Source organism: Camelus dromedarius, unplaced genomic scaffold (genome assembly GCF_036321535.1).
Source record: "Camelus dromedarius isolate mCamDro1 unplaced genomic scaffold, mCamDro1.pat HAP1_SCAFFOLD_153, whole genome shotgun sequence".
NCBI lineage: Eukaryota > Metazoa > Chordata > Mammalia > Artiodactyla > Camelidae > Camelus > Camelus dromedarius.
The window spans coordinates 68,790-81,158 of record NW_026989835.1 but is presented as its reverse complement, the minus strand read 5'-3'; the positions used below and the strand labels follow the sequence as shown (position 1 = coordinate 81,158).

General features: G+C 42.0%; 1 protein-coding gene across 35 annotated transcripts in view; it reads right to left on the bottom strand.

The window, feature by feature from the left end:
• The window catches only part of LOC135320890 (uncharacterized), a 143,275-nt gene that overhangs the window by 93,973 nt on the left and 36,933 nt on the right, over positions 1-12,369 (bottom strand). For 2 of the 35 annotated variants that reach the window (XM_064484029.1, XM_064484037.1), the window contains exon 16: positions 10,801-11,023. The exons of 32 other annotated variants lie outside the window; for them this stretch is intronic. The gene's annotated coding sequence lies outside the window, so the exon portion shown is untranslated. The remainder of the gene's footprint in view (positions 1-10,800; positions 11,024-12,369) is intronic. One more of the 35 variants, XM_064484031.1, reaches the window with a different exon arrangement.

Here is a 12,369-nt window from a genome sequence, read left to right as displayed (position 1 = left end):
CATTTTAATGGGTGAATTGTTATTAAAACTGTTAAGAACGAGAGCACCTCGGGCCAGTACCTTCCCATAGTAAATGCAAATTGCTAAATTTTATTACAGGAAGAAGAAACTGCCCTCAGCATGAAAGCAGGAGTTCAGCAAATGTGAGTTAACCGAAATTGGACAAGAGCATTTCACTTGAAACAGTTACTGAGTGTACACAAAATATTAAGACATGACAAGGAAAATCAGTTTGACATCACGAAGAAGCATTCTGCTTCAAATGCAGATCAAGGATTCGGCAAGCCCAGCTGCTAGAAATGACCAGAGAAGAAACCTGGTTCTTTAAACAAGCACCAGAGCCAACAAGGAAATAGTGGTGAGGAAAGCAGGCGGCCGAAAATCTGGAACAGTTTGTTACAAATAATTTCTCCACTGAAAATTCAAAAATAAAAAGAAAGTGATGTAATACTGTGTTGACCTCACGTGAATGGGCTTCCTCCGGTTCTCGACAGTTTTGTAACCCCGAATGAGAGACTCAGGAGAATCAGAATGGTTCCTGGGAGTCCCCAAATGACTGCCCACCAGCACGCTGACCACCATCACATCTGCCAGGGTGGAATTGCAGAGAAGAGACCAACTCCTGAAAGGCACAGGAAATATTGACAAGGGAAAAAAAGGCTGATGTCAGTCTTGGGACAGAGGCCCTGAGAGCAGAGGCCAGAAGGCTGCAGGTGAACTGGAGTGGCCCTGGGGCAGGAAGGGACCACGGGGGAGCAGATCTCAATTCTCTTCTCTCTCTCCCTCGGGTAGGAGAGATAAAGTCTGCATCCTTCTCACCTGGAACTGTGGGTTCTGGCTGGCAGAAGTCTTACCGACATGGAATGAATGACTCAAGACTGTGGAAAAAGGAAAGAAAGCGAGAGGGAGTAGGGAGCCAACTCCAAGAGCCTCTCAAATCCTCCCATATTTATTGTGTATAATCAAAGAAAATAGTCTTTAACAGTTGTGTGATAGTAAACAGGAACTTGGGGAAAGACAGGATGAGACAGAGATTGTAGAATCCACAATGAGTAAAAAGGCTTAGTTTACCTTTAGGGGAGTCATGGGGAGAGGGGAACAAGATAAATTCTTTAGATATTCATTACAAAGCAGACCACCAGTCCAGCCAGGTCCGTGTTTTGGGGATAATAGACTATCTAACAGCACGCACGCCCAGCATTTATAGCTGAGGGCCTGGGTCATTGCTGTGCAATGAACAGAGTGCTATCTAAAACCTCAAATATGCAAGCAAGGCATTGTCTCTGCTTTTTATGGCAAGGAGACAGGAGTGAGGATGCACAGGTGCTTGCTTGAAAGCAGTTACTAAGCACACTTTTTCTTCTTAAGGTTGACATGCGTCTGGTGTCTGTTAAATTTGTTAACCCAATCATGGGCTATCACATGGAACCATTATGGAGGACACCCTAGGATGACAAATCCTGCCTCTGCGTCTTTTCCTGCCAGCTTCGGCCATTCCAGCAGGGTCTAGACACATCCCTGAATAACGATCCCACAGAACCACCCAGACTCTTAACTCCTGGTGCTTGGAACTTAATTTTAGCTCTACACAACTTAACATAGAAAAGTTTCAGAAATAATAGATATTATATTCTTTTTATATCTCATCATAGAACTGATTTTTCTGATTGCTCTAAGCTGTTTCTACTTGGTAAATCACCTAATTCTGCAGGTGAATTCAGTACTTTCCATTGCGCATAACTAGACAGTCTGGGCCCTCTGACTTCTATTGGTCAAATAAATACCGATACACCTAATTGATTTCATTGTTCATCAATTTCAGCCTGGAGGTGAGGGAGTGTCACTCTGTTCCTCAGCCCACCCTCTACTCTATACTCTTCAGCAACTCAGGCCTCCTGAATACAAAACGTAGCATCTGTTTCCCTTCACCTACACTTTCCACAAACGCAACAGGAAACATCAGCCTAGAGAATGAATTCAACACAAATGTTAAAACAAAAATCTACAAACCTGAAGCAACTCCATCTCCGAATCATGATACACAATGACATGAAAGTACGGGTGTCAGGTACAAAGCACGCGTGAGCCTGACCACCTCATTTCTATTCTTCAAAGGAAGGAAGGTTTTCATGTTTTTTATTATCATTCTTTGTCATTGTTTCTGATTAAGCCAAAAAATAGTTTATGAAATAATTAAGCACTGAAATAACAGATTTTCGCTGTATCAATTACAGAAGGCATTCAGAGGGGATAGGAAAACCCACCTATGTAAAAAATGCAAAATTTCTTCCCCTGTTAAGAACATGTATACAAAATGCAACAGAGAATTCAAATTCATGTGGAGAGGAGCAAAAGCCACAGAATCAAACAAATTCATTACTATGAGTCAATTCAAAATTCACTGGACAAACATGCTCAATGCATTCAAAGAATTTTAAAGGCACACTGCAAACCATTCACTTAATGATCTACAGGCTAGAGGAAGAATTTCCCTCTTTAACAGACAACAGAATTCAATAGGTTGCCCCACCAAACGAGGAGCAAACAACAATCAGGTTTTTAACAGTTCTGATAAATCAGCATGTTCTAAACATCAAAATCCAGAAATTTTAAACATTCATTCACACCACAATGAAACAAGCACTTAAAAAAAAAAACAAAACAATAACCCGAAGAAACTAAGCACAATTATCATGTACCTGGATCAATGGGAACTTCTTGTAACGCTGGAAGAAAGAACAGGCTATAGCCTTTTACTTAAAAAATAAAACTACATTTAAAGATAATTGCTAAAACACATTTCATCATTCATGTTGCCTTGAAAAATCTGAGGCACTCGTATCTGATCAGAAAAGCAATTCTGAGTAATAGTATGTTACAATTCAGTGCCAGTTTGCTTTAGTAGAAAAAAGAAAAGCTACTGTTTCTCATCCTGCACAAAGTGTAAAGAACCTTCCTGCCTCTATCTCCTCCTATTTTCTAAGCTCATTCTCCCCAACCCTTCTGAAACAAGTATGAGAAACTTTTATACCCACCAATATGCCAAATGACAAAAGAGTATCAATTTATTTGTATAAATATATGCCTACACCTTGAACTGGAAGAGAAAGGTATCAGAAGGCTATATGGAACTTATTTCTACCTTCCTGAAATCACACACACACACACACACACACACACACACACGTTCACAGAGACACAGACATGTACACACTGAATTACTGGGCAATTCACAAGCTGAGGACTTCCAATTTATAGAAGATAACTTTGTAGTTAGTTTAAAATACAAAACTGTCAGCTTTTGAAAGCCTTCATCATCTGCTAAATCATCCAAATATCAACGAGACCCAATTAGCCTTCTCTGTAAAATATAATTTCCCATGATGGCAAAACAGACCCTAAGTAGTGGATCCAAGACTCGTGTTTATCACTACCTATGATCGTTTTTAAACACATAAACAGATTCAGAAATTATGTCCCAACAACATTTATTCTTATTGAATTAGCATATGTATTCAATTGTCTATACAGAAAATAGGCCCATGATGGGGTTTAAGAGCTATTTTGTGTATTGAAATATTTATTTTTAAGTTCAGACAAGGAGGGTCTGTATTACTCAGTTGTAGAACACCTGCTTAGCATGCACAATGTGCTGGCTTCAGTCCCCAGTTCCTTCATAAAAATAAATAAAAATAAGTGCTTATTTAAAAATAAGAATAAATTTATAAAAAGAGTAAATGCAGACTAAAAACCACTGCAATCTAGGAGCCATAATTTTAATAAAAAACAAGAGTTTCTATCAAATATTCACTATATGACAATCACAGAGACAACCACAAATCGCCCCTGACAACCATCACGTGTGATTCTCAGCAACCCTACTAAGTAGACACCGAAGAGAAACCCAGCATTGCGGATGAAGAAACGGAGCTCGGAGGAGCCGGGGACGCTGACTGTCCTGCTCCCCGTGACACCACGTCAGCCCAGGATGAGCGCTGACAGAGCTGCACTGAGGGGACACCCAGCTGCACGGAACCTTGGTGCACTGGGGAGTCCCAGAAAACACTCAAAACTGTTCAGTGAAGAACCAGCTCAAATATATTACATTGTGCCACATCCTTTAAACAGGGAACATGACTGAGACCTTTTTGATGCCTCTGTGTCCTTTCTGCCATTATCAATTATTTGCCCTCTCAGCATGCCCAGTCATGAATTGGACCCCATATGAAGTGCACTCAGATGGCAGAGCTTTTAAAGCTGTTTTATGAAGTTTGTAAGACTCTGTCTATGCCTCACACAGGCGGTCATCCATCACTACTCACCGGTGTGGATGTACCACATGAAATCACACCTTTCTGCTTTTTAAAATCCCTCCATGTAATCCAGACTTTTCGACAGCAAAGAAGCAGCTCAACCAGTAACAGTGGATAGCTTTTCACCAAATGGACTCGAACAGCCCATCGGAATACCTGGAAGCCCTTTTTTTCTATTAAACCCACTTCCAAGGACTTCATTATTTTCTGATTTGTGGACTTGGCCTCTGACTGGCCTACTCTGAGAGCTCCCAGCCTCACATCCGGGGGTGGGAGAGGACCCTGCTGTTCGGGAAAATAAGTGCGGAAGGCGGAAAACTTCCACCCAGGTCCACACGGGTAGAAGTGCCACAACGTGCTCAGAAAATATACCGTCAGCAACACTAGGCTCCCATGGACTGATGTCACATTAACCAAACTCATGAGAGACTGATGCAAAGAAACCAGAAATTGAATTTATTAATGTAACAGGAGATGTGAAACTACGAACCAGACTGAAATATCAGAGTTCAACTATGAGTACAGATTCTCCTCAACGGCCCAATCACGGGCAGGCAGTCACATGGAAACCATGGACAGAAGCAGAGCAGGAAGGGTTTCTAGATTAACTCAATGGACTAAATTTCTGTTATACGAACAGATCTGCTGCCCAGAAGACATTTAACGCCAATCACGGTGCACTGTCCGTGGACAGTGGCTGAGACACGACTGTGAGCACCTGTGTAACTCTCCTTTCCCTGTCCTTTCTGGGCTAAGTGATGCACAGAGGTACAGAGATCCAGGGATGCAGATACCTCTAAATACCCAAAGCCCATCCCTGGGAGCCTGGAAACCAGACAGCCAGGGTTTAAATACCAGCTCTGCCACTTACTAGCTCTGTGACCTTGGCCAACTTACTTACTCTCTCCGTGCCTCAATTTCCACATTGTAAACCTGGGATAACAATCAAATCTCCCTTACTCACTTGTTGTGAAGATTGAAGGATTCATTTCTGTAAAACGCTCAGAAAAGAATGTAGCACATTTTTGGTGCTCAACAAATGTGAATTTAATAAGAAAGTGATTTACAAGTCTCCCTACTAATCATCTTCTGTGTTTCATGGCTAGTCTGAGTCCCAAAGGAAATCCTTATTTCCCCTCTTATAAACTCTTGGAGAGCACCCTTCTCTTGCATCTCACCACCTGTTTAAACTGAGAGAAGGGATGCCTCCTCCACACTCCTCTGGTCCATGGAGAGTGCTTCCCCCTTCACACCCCTGACCCCTGGCCAACGGCTAGCACTCTTCACAATAACAGATTGAGGTGTGAGTCCGGAGAGACAAGCAGGGCATATGAAACCTTTCCTTTCCCTCCAGTGTTGGCCACCCTTGGGAAGCACCCGGGATGCTCAGCTCCATGGCAGGGCAGCCCTGTGCAGGATGGGGCAGATCATCTTAAGGGAAGGCTCGCTGTGGCCCAGAGTTACCTGGGACTGCGTGAGTCTCTAATTCTGGGACACAGTATCATGACATGCATTTTCCCACAGCCCTGAATTTCATGGAGAACGTGGCTTCATCAGTAATAAAGGAGACATTTATCGCCTGTCTGTTCTTCTGTGTCATCTCTCAGTTGGCTGCTGGAGAAAACATGTGTATAAGTATTGGGTCCACTTAAGCCCCAATATATATGAAGTACCAAAAAATTCTGTGGCTTAACGTTGGTTCAGGGCGACTGTGTAACGGTCCTGACTTTGCTGATGCTAAATTATGGGTATAGGAACTATGGAACCTCCTCAAATATCTTTCATCATAAAACCAGCTTTTCTTATTTTCCTGTTTCTTAGTAATTGCCAAAGACTGTAAAATGATGGCTTCATACAAAACAGGAGCTAAACTTTATGAGCCCTTTGACATTCCCACTGTGCTAAACAATTTACATAATTTCTAATTCTCACAATTCTGCAAAGCATATACGAGCATCCCCATCTCACAGACGAGGGAGAAACTCAGAACAAACTGACTCAGGCTCACGTGGCTCAGTGACAGCGTGTGCACGCAAACCCAAGTCAAATCACTACACCCCTTCTTCTATGTACAAAATCACCTCCCACCAAATGACACACAGCGGCTGGGTCAATACTCAGGGAACTCAGTACACTTTTCAGCTTTAAGGTGCTCAAGAGGCCGCTTCTAGCTGCTTTATAAAATCCCGGCTCACTGGTTGCTAACACTGGAATAAAAGACCGATTTTGACATTGTTGCACAGCAAGTCTGAAATGTTCACAGCGAGATGACAGAATAAAACAAAGATATAAGCAGAATAATTTTTCCAGGTAGACAGACATAATGGACATTGTGCTATTCTGAAGCACTAAGCAAAGGAATCAAAGCAAAAAAATATTTGTTAAGCCTTCTTTTACAAACAGGAAAATTAAGAATGTATGAAGGTGCAACAGCGCCTCCTATGGCTAAAAAGACCTTCCAGGTTGCCGGGAAAGATGCAACACAAAAATTGCTTGTTGAATCAGAAACAAGAATCAGATAACTAAAAGCTTATGTAGCACATACTGCAGTTTGCTTCGGGGAAGGGAGGGGTATTCAGTATTTAATCTGACATTGCTAATACTCTTGAATATAAACAAAAGACACAGGCTCATGGAAACACATCTTAGAAGAGGAAAGAATCCAGTCCAGCCACTTCATTTTACAGGAGGGGAGACTGAGATCTGGGATCTGTCCTTCCGGCAATCAGCAGCAAAGCTCTCTCTCCTAGGCCTCATGTCATGCACTGTAGCAAAAACCAACAGATCTGTACTAGACCTCTATTCATAAAAGTCACGTCTGTATTTTTCCAACAGTAGGTAATCTAAATATCTTGCAAAATACTTCTCAAAGAGCCAGGGAAATCATACAAGTGTATTGAAATACAAAAACTTTTATTTGCACATTAAAACAGCATGAGCTTTATTCTATTAAAAAAAGTGACATGTCAAATCAATGTTTTGATATTTTAAAACCTATTAAGCATGCAGAAAAATAAATCAAAATTTCTTTAATCACAAAAGAAAGAAGCTTATTCCCTTAAAATAATCAATGTGGATTTTTCTAAACTTAATAGTTCTGGTCAGATTTCTACGAATTTAAATGTCTGAGTGGATGGTTACACGGCAACATGAATTCTGAGTTGTAACAACACACATTCTGTGTAAATAATCTTCAAGGCCATCTGCTTAAGGTGATTTAACTAGTCCCTGTCTCACTAGAATGATACAGATTTCATTAAACCTTCATACTGCACACACACACAAAACCCTGAATCCTTGTTACTTTAAGCCATATTCATATATTCATATATATGCATATTGAATATGCATCAGAAACAAGCCACCCTCTTTAGTATTCAGAGTTGAACCTTCTAAACTATCTGTCCTTGTGACAGCATATTTTTACTAAGCAGCTCTTGGGTGCTTCGTATACAAGGCGTCTACATCTCACAGTCAAACAAGGTAAACGGCATCACTCAAATTTCACAAATGAGGAAATGTACTTAAGCCATGAAAACAACTTACATATTCATCAACAGGAAAGAAAAGAGTAAAGATTTTACTTACAATATTCACTGACAAAACTTTCCTCCATACTAAGACTACATAGAACCAATTCAGTCTTTGTAAATTTTTCTGTCAATAAGCACCACTAGAGAAAAACAAGCAACATCATTAGCAATGGTTGGACTTTCAAAGCCCACTCCTATTTTGCACTATAATCATTTTTAATATTTTGTTTTTAGTGTTTACAGAGCACTAAAATAAAAAAATATAAACTTTTTAAGCCATTGCCTGAGAATGCAACATTTGTGAAAATGTACAATTTCAATTTATGCCACTCTGTCTCACATTCTCACTGGTGTCTCTCCTTTGAAGGCTTCATCAAACTGAGACCGCTAAAATCGTTCACTTATGGACTCACAGGAGTTCGGGAAACCACTCAACACGGGGCTGATCAGAGGAGACATTGAGAAAGCATCCTGTGCAGCCTGGGTTCCAGCCCTGAGTCTGCCAGCGCCAGCTGTGTGAGATTTTGGACAAGCTGCCCCATTTCTCAATCCCTCAGCTGCAAAAAAGGAGACACTGATGCCTACCCTTAAACACCTGCTATGAGGTAAAATATGAGGAAAGCATTTTAGCCTTAGGGAGGTGTCCACTCAGAGCAAGCTTGGTCATTATGATGATGAGGATTACTTTTAATAAGTTAAGGCAGACAAAAAATTAGAAATCACCATAAAGGAGAAACATTTTATGTCAATGAGCATTTACTTTTGAAAGGATTGCAGAATGTTTTATAGAATTTTTTAATAAACCAAATTTTGTCCACTAATTATAGATTTACAGGTTCATGGACATGTCTCCAGAAAAAGAATTAGAGGCCTCTAATCTCTGAATACTAAGAAAGAAAAGTTTAAAAAAATCACGGGGGAGATTATACCTCACTTGAGAGAGTATGTGCTCAGCATGCATGAGACCCTCAGTTCAGACACCAGTAACTCCATTTAAAGACTTTTTTTTTCAAGAAATGGAGAATTAAATAAAATTTGGAGGAATACAGAAGTTGTTTAGAGACTCAACTCAGATTAAAGATGGGGGAAAAATATCCATTTCTCATAGGAAATCTTGAGAACTATGTAAACCGGATCTGAGTTGTCTAATCTTTTAACATTACTCATGAATTCCTATTACCAAGTCTTAAAACTGCCTGATAACCCACAGTGGTGATACTGATCATAACAGCTGCCAACACGGATCGAGCTCCGGCTAGGACTGCTCTGTTCGGCCATCTCGGCCCTGAGGCCTCACCAGGCTGAGAGCACTAAATTTTGTCATTCATGAGTATCTCGTGTAAGTCCTCCCTTTGTGCTCCTCCCTCTCCCCTCACCAGCCCCTCTGAGGGAAGCACTGTTATCATCTTCCCCACCCGCAGATAAGGCCACTGAGGCACAGAGACTAAACCTGCTCCAGGTCACATCGGCATAAAAGGACGTCTATATTTCTGCTGTTTTACTATTGACAAAGGAATCTGAGATATCAATTCAAGGGAGACTGTTAAATAATCAAGTCTGTCAGGTCTTCACCTCAAAGAGCAGATAGTATAGATTCCTGATGTAGGATGAGGCTGCCGCCACAAACTGACTCAGCTTGAAATTAATATCCAAGATGAAGCAGCGGATACACGTAAATATTCACGATTGTCAACTCCGCTCACGGGTCTGGGCCCTTCACTGCCTGAACGGGGGTGAAATCCCCACCCCTGTCAGGGATGGAAGCGCGGCTCTTCCCAGTGTCACCCAGGCTTCACGGGCTGTTTCCCCCCACAGGCTCTCCTCAACGATTAAAAATCTCTCAAGATTTTTACACCATGCAAAACTCAAAGACATTTCTGCAGATAGAGCACTTCCTCAGGCTTAAAAATTTTTTGCTTACACTCAGCAAGGGGGAAAATAACACATGACTCTGCAAAGTCTCTGAGCCTCACCACTCACAGGAGTAGAATGGCCTCAGCACAAGATGACTCTTCACGGATGAGAACAAAATAAATCCGCCCCCAACCACAGGCACTCCCAGAGACAGCGCTCAGCAGTTTTCTGCACACTCACGGTTGTGCAGCCCTCACCACCATCTATTTCCAGAACACTTCATCACCCCAGAAGAACACCCCTGTCACTAGCATTCACTCCCCAACCCCCCTCCACCCATCCCCTTGCAACCATCACCTGCTCCCTGCCTCTGCATGTGCCTATTCTGAGCATTTCAGATCACTGAAGTCAACAATACGTGGCCGTTTGTGTCTGCTTCCTTTCACTTAACGTGCTGTTATGAAGGCTCGTCCATGTTGAAGTGGTATCAGCATCTCTCTCTTTTTTTTTTTTTTGAAAGTGTTAAAGTTTATTAGAAGGTGGTAAGTACTATCAAAAAGAGTAGAGAGGAGCATAAGTGATTGGGTTTCAAAGGGAAAAGGGCGGGTTGAGCAGTCAGGGTGGACTTCCCAGAGCAGGTGGCTTTTTCATATTCCCCTTTATTTATTTTTTCTTTTTTATTCACTCTTACGTCTGAATAATGTTCCACTACATGGAGATACTACATTCTGTTCATCCATTCAGCAGCTTTGTACGGACGAGGTCCAGAAGAATGAGTGTAAGAGGTGACTAGGCAGGGATGGCATTAAACAAAGGGCAAGATGTGCTTTGAAAAAAAAAAAGCCAACAAACAGAGGCACAAGGAAATTCAGCGTGTTTCTGAGAAAGTGCATGCTTGCTTCAGCATGACTGCCGTGCAGGGCTGGGTGGGGGGATTGACAGGAGACACAATGAGGGAGTCACCTGAGAATATTCCCCATGCAAGCAGCTCAGCCATTTCTCCTCCTTCATCCTGTATTTTAGAGCCATTTTTGATAGGTTTTCTATTTCAAGTAACAGTACTTTTTACACATCTGATCATCTGCATCAGATCACCTTACCTCCAAGCCACAGAAAGTCATTCACTGACTGGAGCAGCTCCAAGACATAACGGTGATGGACCAGGGAGTCCTGCAGCATCCCGGCCTGCAGGCACAAACCCCCACATGTTCCATGGTGATGTCCGGAAAGTAAAATGCATGGAAATATCTCACTGCTTGTGCACGATATCTGCCCCCAAATTGCCCCAAAATCATGCTGGCAAAGCACTACTGAGCACTCTCACTACAAAAAAAAAAAAAAAAAAAAAAAAAAGATAGAGAGAGAGAGAACAGAAAAGAAAAGAATAAAGCTAAGTAGGCAAATTTAGGGTTTTCCATTGAAAACCAGCAAGCATCACTGCCAGTATCTCAGCTGGAATGGTCCTGTCTTCAAAAACCACTGCGCAGTTACGTTGCAAACGTGATAGACATATATGTATTCCACGTAGATGATATTACAGTAGGATTTTTTTTTCGAAATTTCCAGTTGCAACATTAACACAAGAGAGTTTATATTTCAGCTTTAAAAAAATCAGTTATCTTCCACTTTCTTAATTTTGAACCTATTATTATTTTATAAAGGGTGCTATGCTGCAAATTATAAACCAACTGTTTGGCTTCTGCCAACAAGAACTTTATGACTTCAGTATTTCAGAGCAAGATTTAATGATGCTTTGAGAAGTGGGGCCTGGGGCGCTCACTAACAGCTCTTTAAATACTGACAAGGATGTGCTATTTAAGTAATGCAAAGGCTCTAACTCTACATTAACTCAGAATCCAAAGAAACTACACCAAAGCCTTACTTTATCATTTTTAAATTTTGCTATTCTTTTGAATACTAAATTTCTTAAAAGATAAGATTTTTTTTTGAGAAAGACAGCAGCTGTATTAAATTTCCTCTCACCAAGAAAGCAATCTTTATCAAGAATAAATACCCCTATGGAAATCCAAAAGACGGGACGTTTCTAGCTAAGTGAACATGCAGATCTCAACACAAGCCTAAATCCTATCAGATCTCACTCGAACGAGCTCATCAAAGTCCTGGACTACCCTGAAACTTAGCTCTTCTGTTCCAAATGTTGGCTGAGCTAAGATCATCACACAAGGCAGGGAAGAAGAGAAAAGTCCACCTGGCTGCATCCGTTTTCTTCCAGCCACAAGGTGCCGCTAGGGGGGTCACAGTTAATAAGCCCTCCCCATGAGGAAATCCGGCATCCACACTGCCCCTGCCGTCCCCAAGCAGCCCCGACGCCCCTCTCCCACTGGTGGCCCCCCAGCCTGTCAATGGTCTTCTAATGACCCTCCCAGTTGCTGGCACTCTCCCCCTCTTCCCCGCTTCACACACACACACACACACACACACACACACACACACACACAGCCAGGACAGCCTTCCCAAAGCACAAATTTGATTACATCACCCCCACTTCAAACCCTTCAGAGGCTCCCTGGTAGAGTTCTAGCCCCACCCCCGACCCTGCTCGCCCACCTTCACCACAGTACCCAGGTCCACAATGACCTCAGGTGCCCCCTGACCTGCTGCTACTTCCCACTTGCCTCCAGGCTCATTTTGACGGTTTGTCAAGGAAG